General features: G+C 40.4%; 2 protein-coding genes across 4 annotated transcripts in view; one reads left to right on the forward strand and one right to left on the reverse strand.

Moving 5' to 3' along the window:
• Positions 1-26,994, reverse strand: part of TBL1XR1 (TBL1X/Y related 1) — a 106,040-nt gene that overhangs the window by 47,199 nt on the left and 31,847 nt on the right. Inside the window, exons 1-2 of one of the 3 annotated variants that reach the window (XM_063442691.1) lie at positions 24,856-24,952; positions 14,928-14,985 (exon numbers count right to left, since the gene is read on the reverse strand). The exons of 1 other annotated variant lie outside the window; for it this stretch is intronic. The gene's annotated coding sequence lies outside the window, so the exon portion shown is untranslated. Of the gene's footprint in view, positions 1-14,927; positions 14,986-24,855; positions 24,953-26,994 lie in introns of those variants that run through there. One more of the 3 variants, XM_063442692.1, reaches the window with a different exon arrangement.
• The window catches only part of LOC134586193 (peroxisomal membrane protein 11C-like), a 47,948-nt gene that overhangs the window by 3,734 nt on the left and 17,220 nt on the right, over positions 1-26,994 (forward strand). The window lies entirely within an intron of this gene.

Below are 26,994 nucleotides of genomic sequence, written 5' to 3' on the forward strand. Positions count from 1 at the left end.
TCCTCCAAGCTATACATGTTAAGATCCTTTAACCTTTCCTGGTAAGTTTTATCCTGCAATCCATGAACCAGTTTAGTAGCCCTTCTTTGAACTCTCTCTAAGGTATCAATATCCTTCTGAAGATAGGGTCTCCAGTACTGTGTACAGTACTCCAAGTGGGGTCTCACCAGTGTTCTGTACAATGGCATAAGCACTTCCCTCTTTCTACTGCTAATACCTCTCCCTATACAACCAAGCATTCTGCTACTCTATTACATTGTCTGCCTACCTTTAAGTCATCAGAAATAATCACCCCTAAATCCCTTTCCTCAGATGTTGAGGTTAGGACTCTATCAAATATTTTGTACTCTACCCTTGGGTTTTTACGTCCAAGATGCATTATCTTGCACTTATCCACATTAAATGTCAGTTGCCACAACTCTGACCATTTTTTCTAGTTTACCTAAATCATTTTCCATTTGGCTTATCCCTCCTGGAACATCAACCCTGTTACATATCTTAGTATCATCCGCAAAAAGACACACCTTACCATCAAGACCTTCTGCAATATCACTAATAAAAATATTAAAGAGAATGGGTCCAAGTACAGATCCCTGAGGTACCCCACTGGTGACAAGCCCAAGCTTCGAATATACTCCATTGACTACAACCCTCTGTTGCCTGTCACTCAGCACTTGCCTTACCCATTCAACAATATTGGAATCCAAACTCAAAGATTGTAGTTTATTGATAAGCCTTCTATGTGCAACAGTGTCAAAAGCCTTACTGAAATCTAGGTAAGCAATGTCTACTGCACCACCCTGATCTATAATTTTAGTTACCCAATCAAAAAAATCAATAAGATTAGTTTGGCATGATCTCCCTGAAGTAAACCCATGTTGTCTCTGGTCTTGAAATCCATGTGTTTTTAGATGTTCAACAATCCTATCCTTTAACATGGTTTCCATCACTTTCCCCACTACTGAAGTAAGGCTTACTGGCCTATAGTTGCCCGACTCCTCCCTATTACCTTTCTTGTGAATGGGCACAACATTCGCTAACTTCCAATCTTCTGGGACTACTCCTGTTATCAATGATTGGTTAAATAAATCTGTTAATGGTTTTGCTAGTACACCACTAAGCTCTTTTAATAGCTTTGGGTGTATTCCATCAGGTCCCATTGACTTATTTGTCTTTACTTTTGACAGTTGAAATAGAACCTCTTCCTCTGTAAACTCACGTGTAATAAATGACTCATTTATCCTTTTTCTTAACTGAGGTCCCTTTCCTTCATTTTCATCTGTAAATACCGAACAAAAATATTCATTGAGGCAGTCAGCTAGACCTTTATCCTCATCTACATACCTTCCTTCTTTTGTTTTTAATCCAACTAATCCTTGTTTTACTTTTCTTTTCTCATTTATGTATCTAGAAAAAAAAAGTTTTGTCCCCCTTTTTCACTGACTGTGCTATTTTCTCTTCTGTGTGGGATTTGGAAGCTCTTATAACTTGCTTAGCCTCTTTCTGCCTAATCTTATAGGTCATTCTGTCTTCCTCACTCTGGTTTTTTTTTATAATTACTAAATGCTAACTTTTTGTTTTTTACTATTTTGGCCACATCTGCGGAGTACCACAGTGGTTTCTTGAATTTTTTGCTTTTACTGACAAGCCTAATGCAATTTTCTGTTGCCTTCAGTAGTGCAGCTTTTAAATAATCCCATTTCTTTTGGACTCCATATAAATTGCTCCAGTCTGATAATGACTCCTTTACACATATTCTAATTTTAGAAAAGTCTGTTTTTCTAAAGTCTAAAACTTTTGTTTTTGTGTGGTGTGACTCAGTCACTGTTCTTATATTAAACCACACTGACTGATGATCACTGGATCCTAAACTTTCACCTACAGTAATATCTGATACCAAATCTCCATTTGTTAACACTAAATCTAGTATGGCCTCTTTACGAGTTGGCTCCTCAACGACTTGTTTTAGAGACAATCCCAGTAGGGAGTTTAGAATATGTGTGCTCCTGGCACAAGTAGCTATTTTTGTTTTCCAATTCACATCAGGAAGATTAAAGTCACCCATGATGATAACTTCCCCCTTCATTGTCATTTTAGCTATTTCTTCAACTAGTAGATTATCTAACTCTTCAATTTGTCCTGGGGGCCTATAAATCACACCTACACGAGTTACTGTGTGATTACCAAATTCTAACGTAACCCAAACGGACTCTATGTTCGCCTCACTTACCTTTATTAGGCTAGATTTTATGCTATCCTTTACATACAGGGCCACCACTCCCCCTTTCTTGCCTTCCCTGTCTTTTCTATATAAAGAGTACCCTGGTATTGCTATGTCCCAGTCATTTTTCTCATTATACCATGTCTCAGTAACAGCGACTAAATCTACACTATCAGTTGCCATTATTGCCACAAGTTCATGGATCTTATTCCCTAAACTGCGAGCATTTGTAGACATGACTCTAAGCTTATCATTTTTTAACACACTTGCTACAGGCACCTTCTGTCCTTGTTTTGGGGGACAATTGGATTGATGTTTTATCACCCTTTTGCCCCCCCTCCTAGTTTAAAAACATCCTAGCAAAACCTCTGAACTGCTCACTGAGAACATTTGTTCCCTTTTGAGAAAGATGCAACCCATCTTTTTTGTACAGTTTATTTCCATTCCAAACAGAGCTACCATGAGCAATAAAGCCAAATCCTTGCTCCCGACACCATTCACCAAGCCACAAGTTAAAGTCCCTAATACGCATCCGCCTGTCGTTCTGAGTGTTATGCACAGGCAGAACTTCAGAGAATGACAGTGTGGAAGCAACCTGCCATATATCATTGGCAAAAACACTAAAAACTTCCTTAACCTCTGAAACCTCATTGCAAGCCAAGTCATTTGTCCCTAAATGGACAAGTACATCCAATTCCCCTTCCTGCTTTGCTTGCTTAACAATATTACAGATACGTCTCCTGTCTCTGTGAGCAGTAGCTCCAGGAAGACACCTCACAAGACCACCATTGTCCATCTCCACACCTCTTATGATGGAATCCCCCAACAACAACTGCTTTCTATTAGGCCTCACCATAGTCTTCAAGCCTCTCTGCACACCACCACTAGCCTCAGTGCCTCTCTGCACAACACCACTAGCCTCAGTGCCTCTCTGCACAACACCACTAGCCTCAGTGCCTCTCTGCACAACACCACTAGCCTCAGTGCCTCTCTGCACAACACCACTACACTCTGAAAGTGCAGAAAATGAATTATGTAGAACAACAGACTGTGCAATATGCCTTTTATCCACAACTCCAAGTCTACCAGATCCTACAGTAATCCATCTGCCATTCCTAGTATGTCTCTGCGGCAATGGCTTTGCAGCAGTTCCAGCCTGAATTTGTTTACCAGATAATTTACAAATCTCAGACTTCAAAAATACAATCTCCTGCCGCAAGATAGAGAACTGTCTACAGATTAAACAACAACCAAACCTCCAAAAAGTGGAACGTGAAACAAATGCAAAGCAACTATTACACTGAACTAAGTCTGCCATTCCAATGAGGCGAATAATTTAAATCAAACAAATGTTACCTTTTTTTTTTATTTATCCTCCTGAATACCTCAGATTACCTCCAGGTTATCTCCAGAATATCTCCAACCACACACACACTTAGAAGCAGCACTCTCCAGAATATCTCCAACCACACACACACTTAGAAGCAACACTTAGATGAAGCAACCAAGCTCTATTAGCCAAGCTAATGACAACAGCCCTTATATACTCCTCAAATCACCTCCCACTAGGAATGTTTAACACCTGGGCAGGCCTCTGATGCCACACCAAGTCCTCTGATGCCACACCAAGATTAATGATACACAATAGGCATCAAAACAATTTTAGTTTAACCCTTAGTGACCAGACCACACTTCAATTTTCTTACTCATTTAGTGAACCCACACATTATATACCTTTTTTCTCGCCATTAAATGGTCTTTCTAAAGGTACCATTATATTCATCATATCATAAAATTTACTATAAAAACAAAGTTATAAAATAATGAAAAAATGTCAAAAACACTTTTTGAACTTTCACGCCCAAAATCTGTTACGCATCTACAACCGCCAAAAAACACCCATGCTAAATCGTTTCTAAATTTTTGTCCTGAGTTTAGAAATGCCCAATGTTAACATGTTCTTAGCGTCTTTTTTTGTTGTTGCAAGTTATAGGGCAATAAGTACAAGTAGCACCATTTCCAAACCATTTTTTTATTTCCAAAATTAACGCGTTACATTGTAATACTGATATTTGTCAGGAATCCCTGAATAACCATTCACATGTATATATTTTTTAAAACAAGACAACCTAAGGAATTAAATTTGGGATATTTTGACTATTTTTATGCAACCATTTTACCACCAATTTATGCCAAAAAAAATTGTAATTGGTGATGTTTTGGACACACATAGCAATTTAAGAATACATGTACGGAGAACTTTAAGGGTTACAGCCATAGAACACCCCAATATGTGTTCAGCAACATCTCCTAAATACAGTGATACCCCCCATGTATTGGTATGTCTGGCTCTCTGGGGGCTAAAATACCTTATTTGGACGGTGCGCATTCTAATTTTCCAACTTGGAATTTTCACAGCTGGTCATCATGCACCCATGTCCTATTTAGGACATTTTTGAAGCTGGCCAATGTAATTTACCCTCAAACCATATGTTTTTCAAAAGTAGACACCCTAGGGTATTTCAAATGGTAGGATTTTAACACTTTCCATGCACTAATTCTACCACCAGTCTTTGTCACACTTTTGGGTAGTCATTTTTCTCTCACATTGTACTTTAGGCATGGGTTCTCAGTTCCTGTTATGTGTTACTGACAAAGAACACCCCAATATGTGTTAAGCAACATCTCCAGAGTACAACAGTGCACCCAATGTACAGGTTTTATGGGTTTTACAAATGTAGATATTTCCCCTTTTTCATGTTTGCACATTGAAATTTGCCAGATTGGTTTGCTGGGCCTATGTTGCCTTTGAGGCCGTATAACAGCCCAGGAATGGAAATTAACCCCATCATGGCCTACCCTTTGTAAAAGAAGACAACCCACAGTATTCAAAATGGGGTATGCCCAGTCTTTTTTTAGTAGCCACTTAGTCACAAACCCTGGCCAAAATTTGCATTTATATTTGTGTTTTTGCATTTTTCACACAAACTGCCATTTCACCGATGAGATTATTAGTATAATACATTTAACTGCTCTAAAACACTCATATTTGTGCAGAGTAATGTCTCACGCGTACAAAGTACCCCTTCAGTACATGTTTTATGGGGATTTGGAAAGTTATATGTTCAAACATAAGATAGGCCAATTTTTGTGTTTGCATATTGCTATTTGCCAGATTGGCTATGTTGCCTTGGAGATGGTTTGGCAGCGCAGAAATGAAAATGAACCCCACCATGACAAACCATTTGAAAAAGTAGACAACCCAGGGTATTCAAAATGGGGTAGGTGCAGTCTTTTGTAGTAGTCACAAACACTGGCCAAAATTAGCATTATTTGTTTTTTCGCATTTTTACTGGTGATTTCATCGTCGTGATAAGTTTACTGTTTTAAACACTCATACCTGAGCTCAGCAAAGTCTCGAGTATAACAATACCCCCCCCCCCCCCCCATGTAAATTTTTTATGGTGTTTTGGAAAGGTACATGGTCAATATAGGACTTGCTCAATTCAGTTTGCCAGATTGGTTTGCTGGGTCTGTGTTGCCTTTTGAGACCATTTGCAAAGGTAGACAACACAGGGTATTTAAAATGGGGTAATGTCCAGTCTTTTTTAGTAGCCACTTTGTTACAAACCTTAAGCAAAGTTAGCGTGCGTACACACACTTTAACGCCCTGCGGCGTTTAGAGCCACCACCTTAAGGACGGCATAGTACGCGCGCCGTCCTTAAGGGGTTAATAAGGTCAAGTGAAGTAAAGCAAAATTTAAAGGATAAATTGTCACCTCAAAACTATTTTTTGTTAATAAAACAATCTTTTCTTAAAAGAAGATTCTACAGCCATATACATACACCTTGGGTCAAACAATGTTTAAAAACAAACAGTCTCCATGCACAGAAGACTAGGAGACCGTCAGTCGCTAAACACAGTCTTAAGTACATGATATGCACCTTGGTTTAGATAACTAAATAAATATTTAGTTAATAACTCTAGTTTTAATTCTAGTATTCCAACATAGTCCCCATGAACAAAATTCACAGTCAAATTACGATATGTGCAAAAGAAGTGGAAACATTAAAGCAACATTCAAAGAACTAGTGCCAGAACTACCTGGCTTTGACACAGTAAGCTGTAGTTTTTATGATGCCTGGAGAGTTCCTTTAAAGAACTACTGTAGATAAGCAAAGGGACACTATAGTGCCAGGAATACAAAGCTGTATTCCTGGCACTTGAGCTCCCTCTGACTCTCCCAGGTAAATAAAGGGTTAAAAACCCTTTAAGTACTTGATCCCAGCACCAATGTCCCTCGGCACTGGGTCGATGCTCCGCTATCTCCGGGATGAGTAGGTGCTAATGCACATGCATGGCAAATGCCACACACAAATTAGACCTCACCATAGGAAAGCATTGAATCAATGCTTATCTATGGGGTGAGAGGGAAATCTGACGCTGGATGTCCTAATGCAGAGCGTGAAGATGTCCAGTGTCAGATACCGGACCAAAGGTCCATATCGATTCAGGAAGCCCACTAGTGGCTGTTAAACAACCACTGTGGGCAAACGTAGAGCTGCAATGTATACATTGCAGCTTCTCTGGAACTGCAATGTTTAACACTGCAGCACTAAGTGCAATAGGGACACTGTACCACACCACTTTTCAGTATCTTTACACAATATTTCTAATAATCCAACTATTGTAATTGAGTTATTTAAATATTACAGACCATTAAATACCAAGGATAGAGACATACCAGATAGTCAAGTAGGCATATCCATCTTTAAAAAAAATCTGCAAAGTACTGAGAATATATGCCTGCAGCAATCATGAAAGATCTCTTTAAAAACAATACTCTGATTTGGCCGGTGATGTCTGCTGCTCTGTATTTAAGGGTGTTACAATGATATTGGAAGACCCTTTAAGTCAACCATGACTGGAGAAGTTGCAGCAGGCAGGGAGGGTTAGTATTTATGATAATTTGGAGAATGCCTGCGTGTCTTTTGTTAACATGCTGCTGTAAGAACCTGTTATTTTGTGAGGTTTTCTTTTTTGTTTTTATTGCTCTCTATAGATATGACTCAAGAAACATTAGAAAAACAAGATGGCTAAAAGTTGATACATTTCTCCATATCTGTTTAGCTCACTAAAAAGGCATTACTTAGTTTCAATGTGATTTTTCAACTAGATCATGGTTTGTATATGACACAGCAGTACATAAAACAAAATCTTTTAAAGTACAAAAATGTTTTGAATCTATGCTTCAGACAAAGTCTACAGGTAAGCAGAAACTAAAGTCAGCTGAATTCCTCAGAGACATAAATGTTCAATGTCAGAAGCCAACAAACCACATATTGAAGCAGAAGTCGCTGAAGTGTTCCAATTTCCTTCAGGGAAACATCTAATTGCAATTTCGTGTTCTGTTGAGTGCGCTTAGCTGCAGTGGCAGGTGCACATGGATGACACAAAAAGTAAATATATATAAAAGTAGATATATACCGGTACTTCAATGATACAAAACACATATTATAAGCTATACATATATATGGAATATAACAAGAAAGAAAAAAGTCATTAAGCACTTTACAGGGTTTACAAACCGTCCGCCCAAAATTTTGTATCCCTGAGTGCCCATCCAAAATGCCTCCTATCCCCTCACCATGGCAGACACACTGACCAGGAAGGATTAACATGGGCTCCGATGACAGGCTATGAACAATAGTCGATGCCTATCACTGGCTGTTTTTTGCGTGCAACAACACTGTGAAGCTCTAAGTGACAAATCTCTTGGTTTAAACCAATGAAAAACTGTTCAACCCCTTTAGGTAGGAAAGCACCCAGGGACTCCAGCCCCTATAACTAATTGATAAATTATGTAGGAGTCCAATTGAATGTGAATGTTAAGCCTAAATGAACTGTCAGATTATAATACCATCCATTATCGGTTGTTCCAATCCAACACAGGAAGACACTCAGATGACATTATAGAATATAGTAAATATATATTATTTTTATACAGGTTAAATTTTACTTAGTTTAGAGACATGTAGAAGACACACCAGCCTTTGATACAGTTAGCCCCTTAAGGAAAAATGATAGCTCATGCTGGTATCACAATCAGGTCCCTAAACCCTATACCATTATGACATTTCCAACAGCACGGTATAGTACAGTAACTGATAAAGGAGGGGGACAGTGAACTTTAATATATGTTTATTAAACTTTTCTTTTATGTATAAAAAGGTTATAAAACAGAGGTTAAAGCACTACTATAGTACCAGGAAAACAAATTTATGCCTTACCTCCCCCTGCCGACATCAGATCCGAATGCACATGCGCTGCTGGAGCCGCACGCGCATTCAAACTGCCCATAAGAAAGCATTACTCAATGCTTTTCTATGGATGTCCAGCGTCTTCACACTGGATTAACCTTCAGTGAAACATAGCAGTGATGTAGAATTATTAAAAACCTGTATTGAACCTGTGTTGAATTTTTGCACTAACTCCATTTTAAACCACATTACCTGACAGATCCTCCATTTTAAACTACATTACATGACAGAATTTCCTAACAGCATTTAGTGTAATGAATAGAGACTGTATTTTCTATAAAGACATGACTAACCCCGGAATTATTGAATCTCCTGTAACATGCAACAAAGTATAGCCAAGGCCATGGGAAGCTGGCCTAATGAAATGTTCTATTCATAAAAAGAACCCTGAACCTGACCACGAGTCTGACATCACTAAATACGCAAAATGACGCCCAAGCCCCCCTTCCCACCGAGTAAGCCTCGTGCTGGGTAAGATGACGCTTGAGCCATCTGTCCACACCCGTGTCCAGAACAATACCACCTCCCGGTGGGAGGACACCTAGCTAACCACTTAGTTCTTGAGCCAATTAATAATATTGATGGGTGGACATTGACATAGCCACTTAACATTTAATCCAATTAATGATGTTTATTTACTGATATCTTGATATTCAATGATGATGTAATTTTGTTCTTATAAGGGTCTGCGAGCCCGCTTTTAATCAGATGCCATTAAATTTTCTCGAAGTTATTTTAACCTGAACTCCGTGTGTCAGTGTGAATTTACTTCTGCGTATACGCAATTTAATCATCTCAGATTTGGACAGGAACAGATAGATATTTAAACATATTTGTTTATTTCTAAATTAATCTACATCAGCAGTATTGGATTCCAATATTGTTGAATGGGTAAGGCAGTGGCAGAGTGACAGGCAACAGAGGGTTGTAGTCAATGGAGTATATTCGAAGCTTGGGCTTGTCACCAGTGGGGTACCTCAGGGATCTGTACTTGGACCCATTCTCTTTAATATTTGTATTAGTGCTATTGCAGAAGGTCTTGATGGCAAGGTATGTCTTCTGCTGATGATACTAAGTAACAGGGTTGATGTTCCAGGAGGGATAAGCCAAACGGCAAATGATTTAGGTAAACTAGAAAAATGGTCAGAGTTGTGGCAGCTGACATTTAATGTGGATAAGTGCAAGATAATGCATCTTGGATGTAAAAACCCAAGGGCAGAGTACAGAATATTTGATAGAGTCCTAACTTCAACATCTGAGGAAAGGGATTTAGGGGTAATTATTTCAGATGACTTAAAGGTAGGCAGACAATGTAATAGAGCAGCAGGAAATGCTAGCAGATAGCTTGGTTGTATAGGGAGAGCTATTAGCAGTAGAAAGAGGGAAGTGCTCATGCCATTGTACAGAACACTGGTGAGACCTCACTTGGAGTATTGTACACAGACCGTATCTTCAGAAGGACATTGATACCTTAGAGAGAGTTCAGAGAAGGGCTACTAAACTGGTTCATGGATTGCAGGATAAAACTTACAAGGAAAGGTTAAAGGATCTTAACATGTATAGCTTGGAGGAAAGACGAGACAGGGGGGATATGATAGAAACATTTAAATTCATAAAGGGAATAAACACAGTAAATGCTTTCACTTCTGCTACTTGGGCCTAACATTTTAAATTCACTTTGAATTCTTTATTTGGTGAATAACCGTTTATCAATGTAAAATTACCTACCTAACTTAGAAAAACAAACACAAAGTGACAGTTCCAGGCAACTACAAGAACACGCACATACAAATATTTCCAACAACTTATCTCTTTTAATTAAAAAGTTCCTCGGAACTCTACTGACCATGGATGCACCACTACAATAAAGTCATCGACATGACAGCCCACTCAGAAATCTACCCAGCAAAAATTGCCTTAGAACAGAAGTAGGCACCCTTTGACACTCCAGATGGTCTACATTTCCTACAGAGCTCTTACAGCAATAATGTAAAGCGTTAAGGAATCTGTTGACACTATATAAAAGGCAATATTATTAATATGAGCACCAAAAATTATAGAACACCACCTTTTGAGTGTAAGCACATGAGATGCCCCAGATTTCTTCTAGACTACACAGTACTATTAGCAGCTGGTTTCCACTGTACGTCTGGTACAACAAGGTAATTGAGTATGGTATTGCATAATGAATAGAGTAGTTTAATTTGCTCTAATTACAGAGAAGAACAAAAAATAAATAAAACAATGCAAAGCTAAAACTTTCTCTCTCAGGGTTGCTCATCAGAGAAAGAATGGTTGTGAATTCAATGTGAATTGCAATTTTTATTTGTCATTCTTTATTTTTGTAGTGCATAGATTAACAGGCATGTTGGCACAAACATTTCACACGACTATACACGTTGTGGCAAACTCCCCCTTTTAGCTGAATTTGCCACGAGTTTTTGGAGGGGACTATTGCCAGCCTTTTACCCTGGGACTACGGGCCCTCTGATAACCCATGTTCAAAAGTACTGTTTCTGCCCCTTGGACTTTTAACTGGAACAGATTCAAACATGTGGCGGCAGCCATCTTAACCCCTTAACACCGCAGCCAAATGTACAAGTTGTGAACGAAACAAAACGTAAACAAAACCTGGCATTTGCGCTATATGTCTGTCCAACCGTAATTCACCTCTTTCATATTAAATGCACCCCCCTTATTATATATCATTTTATTCAGGGGAAACGGGGCTTTCATTTAATATCAAATATTTAGCTATGAAACATAATTTAATATGAAAAAAATGGGAGAAAATAAGATTTTTTTTTATTTTTTTCGTTCTTCATGACATTTTAACTGTCAATGTCATAATACTGTTTGCTTTTACTGCAATAAAATACACATATTTGTATTCAGCAAAGTCTCACGTGTAAAACAGTACCCCCTATGTACAGGTTTTATGGTGTTTTGGGAAGTTACAGGGTCAAATATAGCGTGTTACATTTGAAATTGAAATTCGCCAGATTGGTTACGTTGCCTTTGAGACTGTATAGTAGCCCAGGAAATAAATTTACACCCATAATGGCATACCATTTGCAATAGTAGACGACCCAAGGTATTGCAAATAAGCGATGTCCAGTCTTTTTTAGTAGCCATTTGGTCACAAACACTGGCCAAAGTTAGCGTTTGTATTTGTTTGTGTGTGAAAAATGCAAAAAACGCCAATTTTGGCCAGTGTTTGTGACTAAGTGGCTACTAAAAAAGACTGGACATACCCCATTTGCAATACCTTTGGTTGTCTACTATTGCAAATGGTATGCCATCATAGGGGTAATTTTCATTCTTGGGCTACCATAGGGTCATAAAGGCAACGTAAGCAATCTGGCGAATTTTAATGTGAAAAAAATTAAACACAAGCCTTATATTTGACGCTGTAATTTTTGAAAACACCATAAAACCTGTACATGAGGGGTACTGTTGTACTCGGGAGACTTCGCTGAACACAAATATTTGTGTTTCAAAACAGTAAAAAGTATTGCAGCAATAATATCGTCCGTGTAAGTGCTGTTTGTGCGTGAAAAATGCAAAAAACGTCACTTTTACTGGCGATATCATGGTTGTAATACATTTTACTGTTTTGAAACACTAATATTTGTGTTCAGCGAAGTCTCCCGAGTAAAACAGTACCCCCCATGTACAGGTTTTATGGTGTCTTGGAAAGTTATAGGGTTAAATATAGTGCTAGCAAATTATACTTTCGGCATGGGTGGTCAGGCAGGTCCCGCTAATTGTAATTAATTAGGATACCTAATTATGTAAAATTATTACATAAATATATGTGTAGAATTAATATATGTATATATATACATATACGTATATATATATATATATTTTTTTTAATATTTTTATTTATATATAGGTATATATATATATATAGTGATATATACGTATATATTTATGTATATAGATATATATATTATTTCGTTATAAGTGTATTTTGATATAAATATATATATATTAATATCAGAATACAGTTAGAACGAAATAAAACACATCTATATATTTTTTAATATTTTATTTTTAATTATTTTTTTTATTTAATTTTTTTACGTATTTACATATTAATTTTTTTTATATTATTTATAAATATATATATATAACAATAATTATATATATATTTAATCAGTATCAGTCTACGTGTAATTTGATATTAATATATATATATATAATTATATATATATTAATATTAAAATACACCTAGACAGTGTATGTGTGTGTATGTATATGTGTATATATATACTTAGATCATATATATATAATATATATATATGATCTAAGTATATAATTTATTTATTTTTACACTGTTTTAAAAAAATTTTATTTGATTTTCAGCCAGCAGGGGGACCAACTGTCATTACAGTTGGTCCCCCTGCTGGCAATGCAGCAGGCAGCTATACCGGCCATGTGATTGTGAGGTCCTCGCAAGGACCTCACTCTCACATGGCCGGGAGGGCTCCTGGAGGGCGGACGTGCCGCGGGGGGCTCCCTGGGAGTCCCCCGAACCGCGATCGCCGGCGTGGGACCGCCAGCGACCGGGTAAGTTACTAAAAACCGGAGGGCGTACTATTACGTCCGGCGGCGTTTAGAGCCGCTTTTAAAAGGACGTAATAGTACGCCCTCCGGTCTTAAGGGGTTAAATTGTCCAGCGGTGTTTTGTTGTCGAGTGTATGGAACTGTTTTGGGCATGGAACCATGTGCACGGTGGGGCAAAAATAAGACTTCCAGGAAATTCCTGAACCCCTTAACCGATCTCGGTGATTTTTAGATATGTTGTTCACACAGATCGGGGCTATCAGGGGATGTGACTGTGGGGTACTTATTTGTGGGGATATGTTGTATTTTCTGGTTTGTAAAAATTATTTTTTTTTCTGTTAAGAGTTAATTGAGTTAGCCCATGTCTATGTTAATTTTATCACAGGCAGAGGGGAGGGATTGTGTACACCATGGGTTGTCATCCTGGTCCCTACCGCCCACTAGTGGGCGTTTCAGGATTCCAGGTGGGCGGTAGGGATTTCGGCGGCACAAAAAGCTAAATTGCTAAATACTCCTTTTGAGAGAGTGGGCGGGTGCGAGTGCACACATGAAAGTACGAACTTGCGCGAGAATGCGTGCATGCGAACAAGGGAATGTGTGCATGCGCGCGCAAAAAGGTGGGATGGGGAATTGAGGGGGGAGAGGAGGGGAGCTGATGCACAGATGAGAAATCATATTATGAGCAAACAGAGAAGTCGTCTGAATATCACCTAAAGAGGAGACCTTCGTTCGTTCTTTACGAAAATCGAACCAGATATCAAATATTTAGTCTTGCAGCATCAACCTCAAGGATCTCATTAATCACTAATTAAAGGTAATTTCAATTTACTTTATTGTTTTCTCATTAAACTTTATAAAGTTAAAAACATTATAAACATTCATAAAGTAGAAATAAAAAGATAAATGTACGTCTGTTTTTTTTTTGTTTTGTTTTTTTAACACCCTCCTTTCTAAAAAAAATATTCTGCACTTGCACGAAAACTGGTTGGCAGTAAGGACATTTTTCCATCAAGAAAAATGCATTAGTGGGCGGTAGGTAGAAAAAGGTTGACTACCCCTGGTGTACACTGTAGGGGAGTGTCAGACACTGTATATTGTTTTTAATGGATTATACATTTTGTAATTTTGTAATTCAGTGTTCCATCAGGTCCAGGGGGTGTTCCCCTAGCCCAGGGATAGGCAACCTTCGGCTCTCCAGATGTTTTGGACTACACCTCCCATGATGCTTTGCCAGCATTATGTGTGTAAGAGCATTATGGGGGATGTAGTCCACAACATCTAGAGAGCCGAAGGTTGCCTACCCTGCCCTAGCCTAAGGAATTGTACAAAAGCCAACCTTAACCATTAAAGCTGAGATTCCTGCTTACACTCCAAAACTGTGTGTCATCCTGTTATAGGAGGGAAAGATGACTTGCGCCAGTGTCTGCTGTTCCAGCTTGCAGGAGATTCAATGGGGAAAGTCCTTGTAAGGACAGAGCTAATTCCCCATTTGGCTCCAGGAAGGAGCGGTTCCAGGGACCCAGTCCAGCCACGGCGACTATGGGCAGAAGTGCTGCAGTTTGTCCCCTGTTCCAGCTAGGAAGCGGTATTTTGGTGGAGGTACCCACCTGGGGTACAGGGAGCTCCGTTACACACGTCAATGTAAAAAACAAGCAGGCACTAAAATAGCCATTGCCGACTGGGAGAATTTGGCCATGAATTTTAAGTTTAGTTTGAATTCCTCATTTTAGTGAATAACCCAATAAGTCTGCAACTCTGTTTTATTATGTATTTAAATTCTATATTTAAAATTCAAAAAATGCTAAAATATTACCTTGAATATCAAAACGCACGGACTCTACACACAAGTGATGAAAGTTCAAGGGAGAAATCTGTAAAAACAGAAAAAGAAACCTAGTTAAAATATAATCACACATGTCTGCTTGGCTACCACAAATCAGGAATACAGTCTTGTAGCCTACCAGAAAGGCTTAAGTTGCTTCCCACAAAAAGTGATTTTAAAAAAGCCTTTTGCCGGTTAAAAAAAAAATGTTTGCCCAAAATGGGGGGCGGGGCAGGGCGGTATAATCTAAAAGGTAAGTAACAGACAAAAATAAAATGTATATCACTTTAAAAAAAATGTACAGCTAAAATTAAAAAAAAATAAGGTTAGCATCATCATAGACAGTAAGCAAGTTTGAGCAGGGTTCTCTTCAACCTAGAGTTCCTGTAAGTTTTTGTAATGGTCTCATTTATTGTTAAATCTCCCCCTCTTATAATAATTAAAAATGCTACAGAATGTGTTGGTGCTATATAAATGCTGATAATAAAATAATAACTATGGGAGGCTGCTTGTATACGATAAATCAGATTTGAAGCCTAGCCTGGTATATCTTTTTGATTATTCTATAAAGCAGATCAGCCACCAACTGTTTTTTAATAAACTTTAATTCTTTATAAAAGAAAAGAAAGAAAGTTCTACTATCTGCATTTTAATTAGCTCTCATGAGCCAAACAGTTGAGGGCTAGCTCATTGGCTGAGAACATCAGTTGACCACACTCAGCCAATGGCTGCACGTGCTTAGTTCAGACTGTGTTTCCGTCTCTAGTGCAGGCAGGGAGCAGCACCCATCAAACCCAAGTAGGGTGCAGCATCCAGCAAGTAAGTAGTCAAAACATTCTAAAAAAGGTTTGACTACTTATATTTGGGGGTGCTAGGGCACTCATGGCACCATAACCACTACAGCACTCAGTAAGGGTTATAGTGCCTGGAGTGTTACATTAAAGACTAGTCATTGCAAAAAGTAGTGCTTACATGCCCCTGGCTTTTACTTAAAGGACCACTCCTCATTAAAATTACTTAAGGGGGAAAAATATTTAGCAGATATACCCACAAGAATACATGCATGTAGTCTTTATGAATAAATCTTAAGAGTTTGCAAAGGTTGTAGCCCTTTTTCACTGCAGCCTTTGCAAGTCCTTCCCTTTTTCCTCTGGAAGAGATCTCAAGCCTTTTCATGCGCACGCATCTGGTCTGGGGATACACTGGGGGAGCAGTCTGCCAGTTCTTTGAGGCTCGGTTTTTTTCCCCATTTGTTTTGCAAATTATGGCAGTGATTTTAAATTTGGCATAGTAATTATAGCTGTTTCCTGTAATTTTCACTTTTTTTTTTTTTTTTACAGGTGGATCTTTGTTTCATAGTTTGAATAGCACTTCATTTAGTGCAGGTAATTTTAAATTTAGCAGTTTTGTAGTTTCCACAGGGGCCCTGGAAGGCACGTTAGGGTTGGCTAGATTTTGTTACTACTCTTGCTATATCTTAGTGAACTTTTCCTTAATTTCTCATATCCTTTTTGTATTTTATCACTTCTATGTTATCACAATCAGCAGATGTTATTCCTTCCTTTTGTTTTGTGCTCCTTGTACTATTTAGGCCGTAATGCTTAGCTGTGTGCATTTGAAACCTTTCCACAGTACACTGTTAGGGTTGTTTAAAGGATCACTATAGTGTCAGGAAAACAAACTCGTTTTCCTGACACTATAGCATCCTTAGGAGCCCTCACCCTCAGGGCTCCCTCCCTTGGCGCTGGTGACTTACTTTAATCCAGCGCCGGGCTTCCTCGGTGATGTATACGGTGGTGATCTCTCCTCCCCCGCCGACGTCAACTCCCGAGTGGAGCAGAATGCGCATGTGAGGCAAGAGCCATGCGCGCGCATTCAAACAGTCCATAGAAAAGCATTTCTCAATGCTTTCCTATGGACGTCCTGCACGCTGGATGCAAATTACACATCCAGCGTTGTAGAAGCGCCTCTAGCGGCTGTCAGGAACACAGCCACTAGAGGTTGGATTAACCCTGCAATGTAAACATAGCCGTTTTTCAGAAACTGCTATGCTTACATCTGAAGGGTTAAAACCTGGGGGACCTGGCACCCTGACCACTTCATTGAGCTGTTGTGGTCTGGGTGACTATAATGGTCCTTTAATCGTTTCACAGCTCTGTATAGAAACTTACAATAATGGATACAGTTGTGATTATTTTCTATTGATCTTTAACTTGTTATAGTTTTTAGATACATTTATAAAGCAAGTATTTATTTTGCTTCATCAGCCTAAAAGAGCTTGCTATGAACAGAGCATATAATATTTAAACTATCCATGTAACTCTTGTTATTTGGACATTTTATCATAGTTTGGTGGCATGTGGTATTTTAAATATTATCAACAAAAAAAATTATATTTTATAATACATTTCTAGGATAATATTCTTGAATTTTTTTTTCTAGAAATTACTAGGATTAACTCCAATTTTCTTTGCTATTGGAAGAAGGTAGGGTTAGTCAAGTGGAGAGCATCTGTCACTTCTTTTAGCTCAGAGGAGCTAATGGAAGGAGGATGCAAACCTCCCTGACTGTCTAAAAACCAGGAAGATGTTTAATTACAAAGGTGCAGATTTATCATAGAAATTGGCACTTTTATAAAGGGTTATTAAAAATAGAATAGTTCTCACCCATGAAGAACTTCATCAAGCTGAAGTGCATTATGGGTGTGGAATACGAATAAAAGTAATCCAAAAAGATAAATATATATATATATATTTAATCTTTTAATTGACACTGCTATACATTCCCAGACTGCAAATTCATATTTACATGAGATGTTCCTAAACGCCACAGGCATCATGTTATGCAATAAACTCTGAATCTTGTAAATTTGCTGAGGATGCACAAGAAGAACCTAGTAATCCAATACACTTGTATAGAAGATTCAGTAAGATTCAGTGTGGGCATAAAATCAAGACTACTGGCAAGCAGGGCTGCAGAGAGGGTACAGAAACCAGTAATGAACCAGATGGCTCTAGTATTAGGAGTTATCCAGTTGCTTTCTTCTGGTATTGCATTATTTATCCTGTTACAACGTTTAAACTGTTTGCAGTCAAGTCACCTATTTGTATCTGTAACCAATGACAGCTTGTTTTTGTTGTATTCGGATGACACGCTGTTAGTAACATTAATACTAATAAATACTCCAAGTTGTTGAGGTGTATGTGTAGTCAGGTTTAGTCAACACAGCAGAAAACAAGATTGTCATTGACAGATGCTACAAAATAATTTCTTATGTTAAAAACAGCTCCTGGCGCAGTGCTTCCCCTTTGGCTTGCCTCGGGAGGCCTATCATACATATTGTTTAGCATGTTGAGGGAATAACTGTCTAGGGGATGCAATAATGTTAAGTTACCTGAGAAGCAAAGAAAGTCTCGAATATGTACATTGTCAAATGTCACCAGATGTTTCTTGTAGACATTTTTTCTTTACGAACAATAATACTTACAAATTAAAACAAATTTTGCTAGTTGCAGTAAAGATTGTGAAGCTGGGAGAGCGAGATGATTGAATGCAAATTAAGATAAACTAAGTGACAGTGATGCGCACGGTTTTAAGAATTTTAGTATTGAGAATCATAGCATGGGGGCTAAAAAAAAAGGTGCATAGAAATATCAGAAACCTGCTTTTGTTAAAAATTATTACAAATTTGTGTTGGAGGATGCACAAAGCAGCATTACAAATTGTGAAGCAGGCAATGGAGCACTACATGCTGTTTTTTGTTTTTAAAAATGTTGTTAGAGTCCATTTGCCACTATTTTCTGAATCTTATAATAAAGATTTAATAATTTCAATGGTATTACACTATTAGCAGTATCGGGTTTTCCCCTCGCTGTTATTTATATATATTTTTTTTTTTACCAGTGTACACCGGCAGATTCATTTGAGGCTGCTTTGCCTTGATTACATTTTGGATAGAAATTATTTAATTTAAATATGTATGTTACATAATTTCCTTGTTTGCTGTGTACTACTGGCACAGTTCTTAGACTTATGTATTAACAGTATCTGCTTAATCTATTTTAACTGGTTATAGTGTGTAGAGTTGAATAGTGCCCCAATTCAGGGCTTGACAAATTTGTTTGAAATCTAGGTGTAAAAAAAAAAAAAAGTTAGGAGCCAGTCATTTTCAACTAGAAAATGCAATTCTTAAAAGGGACACTATAGTCAGCAGAACCACTACAGCTTGATGTAGTTGTTCTTGTGTCTATAGCCTGTCCCTGCGGGTGTTTCAAAGTAAACACTGCCTTTTCTGAGAAAAGGCAGAGTTTACATTTCTGCTTAGTAACACCTCTAGTGACAGTCACTCAGACTCAGAGTCCTGCTGCGCCACATGCAGCACCCAGGTTTAGTGTCTCCAAGCTCTGCATGGAGGCGCTGAATGTTCCTCATGGAGATTCATTACTTTAATGTATCTTTAGGAGGAGATGCGGATTGGTACATTTGCTATGCATGCATAAAATCCTCCCAATGCTTTCCTAAGGGAAAGCATTGGCTTAGCTGAGATCATAAAGATTGATAATCTCAGCCATGGCAAAACTGGCACGGCGTGGGAAAATGGGTAAAAAGTTGAGTAAAAACACCTTCCTCATGAGATCGGAGGGGCAGGTACCTAAACGCACGCGCGCGCACACACACACACTCATGCTGACAACAGGCTTATACGCACGCTCACACACTCCGACAGGCTCGCTCACCCCCCCCCCCCCCCAGACAGGCTCGCTCACACCCCCCGCCCCAGACAGGCTCGCTCACACACACCCCCCAGACAGGCTCGCTCACACACACCCCCCAGACAGGCTCGCTCACACACACCCCCCAGACAGGCTCGCTCACACACCCCCCAGACAGGCTCGCTCACACCCCCCCCCCCCCCCAGACAGGCTCGCTCACACCCCCCCCCAGACAGGCTCGCTCACACCCCCCCCCCCAGACAGGCTCGCTCACACCCCCCCCCCCAGACAGGCTCGCTCACACCCCCCCCCCCCAGACAGGCTCGCTCACACCCCCCCCCCCCAGACAGGCTCGCTCACACACCCCCCCCCACAGACAGGCTCGCTCACCCCCCCCCCCCCAAGACAGGCTCGCTCACCCACCCCCCCCAGACAGGCTCGCTCACACACACACACACACACACACCCTCCCGGCTCGCTCACACACACACCCTCCCGGCACACACACACACACACCCTCCCGGCACACACACACACACACCCTCCCGGCACACACACACACACACCCTCCCGGCACACACACACACACACCCTCCCGGCACACACACACACACACCCTCCCGGCACACACACACACACACCCTCCCGGCACACACACACACACACACACACAACTTGTGCTCACAGGCTCACTCACACACACCCCCTCCCCGACAGGCTCACTCACACACACCCCCTCCCCGACAGGCTCACTCACACACACCCCCTCCCCGACAGGCTCACTCACACACACCCCCTCCCCGACAGGCTCACTCACACACACCCCCTCCCCGACAGGCTCACTCACACACACCCCCTCCCCGACAGGCTCACTCACACACACCCCCTCCCCGACAGGCTCACTCACACACACCCCCTCCCCGACAGGCTCACTCACACACACCCCCTCCCCGACAGGCTCACTCACACACACCCCCTCCCCGACAGGCTCACTCACACACACACCCTCCCCGACAGGCTCACTCACACACACACCCTCCCCGACAGGCTCACTCACACACACACCCTCCCCGACAGGCTCACTCACACACACACACACACACACACATTTTTGTTTTAATTGAAACCCACTCAGTCTCCCTATCTTTGAGAGAGCTGAGTGGGTCTTTCCTGAGGTCCAGTGGGGCTGCTCTCTTCCTGTGTGCAAAGGAGCAGTACTCTGCCTGTAGCTCCTCTCTGCAATGATGACGGAGCCGGAAAGACGTTATAATCCGGCTCGCAGCCTCATTAGACAACGCGAGGGAGCAGAGAACAGCTGCATGCAGAGTACTGCTCCCGAGGGCTGGCGGCCGCCTCCATACTAACTCGGCGGCCACACTAGAGTGCTGGCAAATCCCAGATGTCAGGGCAAAATTCCGATCTGGCGCCTGGGATTTGTCGAGCCCTGCCATAATTTCATTCAACATTAAAGAGTATTTAGTGTTTTTATGTTCCAATGCTAAACAGCAGCCCATTCCCCTCTGTGTTGCTTTAGCTGGTGAGGAAGTATTAGCCTGAACAGAACTGGGCAGCTGTGATTGGCTGAGAGTATCAGCTGACTGCTTTTAATCTCTCCGAGCTCCCTAACTGGCGGCATGAAGGGTATGACTAGAAGTGTACAATATGCATGTTGACTTCTCTAAAATGGTTTAACACTGAATGGAGGGACAGTGCCTATGGACTCCAGGCACTATAGCCGATTCAAAGAGATGAAATGGTTATAGTGTCCCTATAACATCCAATCACACTCCCATTATATAACTGATCAGCCATCCTTACCAAACCAGGGTAGACCTCTCCCATGGCATGAACACGTTCGCTTAATTGCCATCACATCAGTGTTAAAGTGCTGCAGTTAACATCCCTCCTCTCGTACCTGTCATTATATTATATGCATCGCTACTGTGCTATCAGAAAACAAGGGAAAGGACCATAACTTTGTTTTAAAATGATTCAAAACAGCTATTATTAACTTCTTCTCCGGACTCCACCAGGCCCTGATCCATGTTCTCCACTAACATCTCAATCAGTAAACACTCTCACCCAATGAACCAAGTAAGCTTTGTATTGCAGGGCTTAGCTCTGGAAAGCCAATTAAATGTCCTGCTGAGGAAATTCCTCCTCTTGTGTGATTGTAGAGGAAGCATTCCTCACACATCTTAAATTGATCCATTGAAGATGTCAAACCACTTAAAGAAAAATTGATACCCGTATAATAGGGGTGTTATAATAGTGGGGTTGCCACCACACTCATGGCACCAAAACCACTACAGCAAACAGATGATAGAAATTGTTTTTTAATTTAAAATTGATACAATATCTAGCAATTCTAAAAGTATAATTTTAATCCTTTTCATTTAATGAAATGAGTTTTCAGCCTTTTCAGAATTAAGGAGGCGGCACATTGGAAGAAATTAAACGATTTTGTTCCAGTTTTAGGACTAGAAGGAAGATGATATTTTAACAAAGTTAATAAAATGAAAAGGTTTTAAAACTCAAGGATGTTTGGTAAAGGTGCAGAATAGATGTGTAGTTTCAGCTGATACAAAATAATCTGATGCCTTCTAATTTATGCTCAACTAATCAATCTGTCCAAGATTCCCCTGTGGAGTCTTATTCAAATAGTAAGTTGGATTGATTCATTCGAGCACAGATCTAAAAAGCATGATTCAATTGTAGCCAGTAAAACCTTTGTGCACAAGTATATTGTAGAATGAGATAATTGAGGAGTGACAGGGAAGTGAACTGGCATACAAATAACTTTCAAGGAGAAAATAAAGGAATAAACAGCCTTAGAAAGTCAAAGGCCAGTGATACATTTGGCCCAAAGGGGCAATATTATGAAACATGATAATGCAAGTGGATGAGAATGTATGTGAAACCGAGTCAAAGGGGAATGCAACACATATGGTTTAGCACAGGGGGGAAAGAGTAGCAAAAGTAGAAGTGTGAAATAGTTTATTTCAAAGACAATTACAAATTTGGATACAATCAGAGCATAGGTTGGTATGGGTGAAAAAATAAAATATGGTTATTAGAGTTCAGACGTCTGTGTGGATTAGGAAAAGTAAGAATCAAGCACCATAAAACTAATGCACACTAAAAAAATGCTGCAACAACATATGCCAAGGTGTCATGACATAGAACACTTAATGCAAATGTGTTTGAACTTACTTACTACAGAAGGAATGCCTATACATGTAAAAGGTTACTAAAAGCTGTCCAGAATATTGTGGGAAGATGCTAGCACCTGGACATGCTGCAGGGGTAAATGTTCTACTCTATCACTGCATCACATCTGTAAATTTTTCATTGGACATTACTGAAAGTCTAAAAATTAAAGGATCCAGTTCACTGAAAGGTTTAATCAATGTCAGGCCCAGAGCTTGGGGGTAACAAGCAAATGAGAATACAATGCATCAACCCGTATCTGCCATCATATGCCCTCTGTTGGCTGAGTGACAGGCTACAGAGGGTTGTAGTCAATGGAGTATATTCGAAACTTGGGCTTGTCACCAGTGGGGTACCTCAGGGATCTGTACTTGGACCCATTCTCTTTAATATTTGTATTAGTGATATTGCAGAAGGTCTTGATGGTAAGGTGTGTCTTTTTGCAGATGATACTAAGATATGTAACAGGGTTGATGTTCCAGGAGGGATAAGCCAAATGGCAAGTGATTTAGGTAAACTAGAAAAATGGACAGAGTTGTGGCAACTGACAATTAATGTGGATAAGTGCAAGATAATGCATCTTGGACGGAAAAACCCAAGGGCAGAGTACAGAATATTTGATAGAGTCCTAACTTCAACATCTGAGGAAAGGGATTTAGGGGTGATTATTTATGATTACTTAAAGGTAGGCAGACAATGTAATAGAGCAGCAGGAAATGCTAGCAGAATGCTTGGTTGTATAGGGAGGGAGAGGTATTAGCAGTAGAAAGAGGGAAGTGCTCATGCCATTGTACAGAACACTGGTGAGACCTCACTTGGAGTATTGTACGCAGTACTGGAGACCATATCTTCAGAAGGATATTGATACCTTAGAGAGAGTTCAAAGAAGGGCTACTAAACTGGTTCATGGATTGCAGGATAAAACTTACCAGGAAAGGTTAAAGGATCTTAACATGTATAGCTTGGAGGAAAGACGAGACAGGGGGGATATGATAGAAACATTTAAATACATAAAGGGAATCAACACAGTAAAGGAGGAGACTATATTTAAAATTAGAAAAACTACCACAACAAGCGGACAGTCTTAAATTAGAGGGACAAAGGTTTAAAAATAATATTAGGAAGTATTACTTTACTGAGAGGGTAGTGGATGCATGGAATAGCCTTCCAGCTGAAGTGGTAGAGGTTAACACAGTAAATGAGTTTAAGCATGTGTGGGATAGGCATAAGGCTATCCTAATTATAAGATAAGGCCATGGACTAATGAAAGTATTTAGAAAACTGGGCAGACTAGATGGGCCGAATGGTTCTTATCTGCGGTCACATTCTATGTTTCTATTAAATATCCTGCATCAGATGTCAGATTAAAATGAATTCATGGCACACTTCACATTCAGATGTGAAATAATATATATATATAAAATTAAGTGGGGGGGGGGGGGGGGAGGAGAGAGAGAGGGAGGGATTAAAGCTGTATTTGGCTACATTTTCTAAGCATATTATATGGTCTGTCCACTGTTAGCGTAAGCATTTCTGACTGCAAACTGACTTTAGCACTAGTACTTAATGTAATTATCCATTTTCTATGATTGCTTTAATTAAAACCCAACTATACATACCCTCCCATCTTTTCAAGTCTTTTAAATAAACTAATTGTATTCTCGCTTAGCTTGCACTCTTTTTTTTTGGGGGGGGGGGGTTGTTTTCTTTCAGTGCACATAGCCTTTATAAATTAGGACACAAACTAGTAAAACTTACTGGTGAATACGTTCTAATGACCTATGGTTGCAAGGTTGAACGAACGCTCAGTGTACTCTCAGCACAATGAGATCAGCTGACAGAGGAGAGCCACACAGTTGCAGTCTGACGCTATTGTATTAAAACGAGAGAATACAAAGTGCCGCGTGGTAACATTACACATACTGCATTCAGCGCCATTCAATGGGAAGTTACAGCCTGAGACACGCTTCCCTCCCGCTCACACCCCGCGGACATACTTGGCGCTGTGATGGAGTAACCACGTGTGCACCCGGACTCGGCTCCCCAGGTCACACGGCCGTCCTGATGCTCCCGACGCAGACACGCATGGGCAGCCTCGTCACACGCATGGAGGACAAGGTGGCGCGGGCCGGAGAGGAGAATTACAGTACAACTCCCCCCCCTCCAACCGTAAAGGGAGTTCAACAACAACCGTCCCCCGGAACGCGTCGCACTTCCGGGTTAGGTCGCGTCGCTCGACAAAGTGACGTAAGAGAGCGACTTCCGGTAGCTGGGAGAATGCATGGAGCGTGGAGACAGAGTGCCGGAAGTGGAAACACCCCCAGGACCACGTGGTGAGCGGGACTCGTTCGAGAGGCCGTCTGGCGCCTTGAACTCCAGACAATGAAAGCAGCCAGCAGCCTTGCAGTGCTCGGCACACAGGGCAGGGATGGCGCGTGAAATTACCCCATGATCCTTAGCCGGGGTCACCAAATAATAAGCCATCCTAGTGGAAGGTCGACATGCGGTCTGTCATGTGACCAAAGTAAGGCAATACTGTAAGACCAAAAATCTTAAACATGTTCCACGCTGGCTGCTTTCTAGGACTTTTTAAAGGGACAGCCCAAGGACCATAAGCACTACAGCGTGCTGCTGCAGTGATTATGGTGTCACGTGGTTCTGATGTAAGCAAACTGGTTTTTGAAATGATTTTAAGGAGGTACCTCATGCACCATTCCATACCTCCACTACAACCTACGGTCTGCCTTAAAGCTCTCAGTATAAACCAGGGGTTTTCAAACTCTGGCCCCCCAGATTTTGCTGAACTACAACTACCATGATTCTCTGGCTATCGATGTAATTCAAAGAATCATGGGAGTTGTAGTTAAGCAACATGGGGGGGAGGGGAGGCAGAGTTTGAGGACCCATGGTCTAAACCGAGCATGGTGGCGCAGGTCAGAGCTAGTTGGCTGTGAACAATCAGCTAGCAAATGAGTTGGCCCTGAACTAAAGAAAGCTCCATAGCAGGACATTTTGGCTCTGATGGATGAGAAGAGGTAGGGAGTGCTGTCTGGCAGCCCTCGGACAAAGCGTAGTGAGTGTTACTTTAACCCCTTAAGGACCAAGCTTCTGGAATAAAAGGGAATCATGACATGTCATGTGTCCTTAAGGGGTTAAACTCTAGTAACAATGCCTTTTCCCATAATTCCAACAGCAAAACAACCTGAATCCATCAATAGGTATCTCAAACACATGGGAGCCTGTTGGAGTTGCTCACCAGAGTATGAACTGTTAGGAATTCAACTTGAAATTTAAAAATTTAGGCCAAAATAACCAAATTGTGAACGGCTGACATTATTACCAATTAAAACATTTTGAGTGAAATGCCCAGTCTTTAACTGGGTTAAAAGATTATGCCGCCCTGGAAAATGTGGGATTTAACATCATGGGAGGTACAGTAGGCCCTGTGAATCGCAGCACCCCCACCAGATTAGTCTTATCTACAGTATCCATCTACAATATATTAAAATTCTACATGTATATTTAAGTAATCTTTTAACATAATTATGTGATTAATTAAAATTTGATTGACATGCCTGAAAACACAGGGAGAAAGTGCAGAGAATTTAATTGGCAAGCACTATATTTGACCCTGTAACTCTCCAAGACACCATAAAACTTGTACATAAGGGGTACTGTTTTACTCAGGAGAATTCGCTGAACTCAAATATTAGTGTTTCAAACAGGTAAATTGTATTACAACAATGATATTTTAAGTAAAAGTGACTTTTTTTTGCATTTTTTTTACAAACGAACGGCACTTTTATGGACTATATTATTGTTGTAATATGTTTTACTGTTTTAAAACACTAATGTGTTTAGTGAAGTCTCCCAAGAATAACAGTAACCCCCATGTACAGGTTTTATGGTGTTTTGGAAAGTTAGTGTCACATATAAGGCTTGCATTTCATTTTTTTGACATTGAAATTTGCCAGATTGGTTATGTTGCATTTTGAGAGCGTATGATCAAGGCCGGTGCTACCATTAAGGCGAGTAAGGCATTCGCCTGGGGCACCGGCCTCTGGGGGGGGCACCCATCGGGAGGTTTCCTGGTGGGCTGCCCTGCTGCTGCCTGGGGCTGGTGTGCTGGGCGAGCG

The sequence above is a fragment of the Pelobates fuscus genome, chromosome 2, assembly GCF_036172605.1.
Source record: "Pelobates fuscus isolate aPelFus1 chromosome 2, aPelFus1.pri, whole genome shotgun sequence".
NCBI lineage: Eukaryota > Metazoa > Chordata > Amphibia > Anura > Pelobatidae > Pelobates > Pelobates fuscus.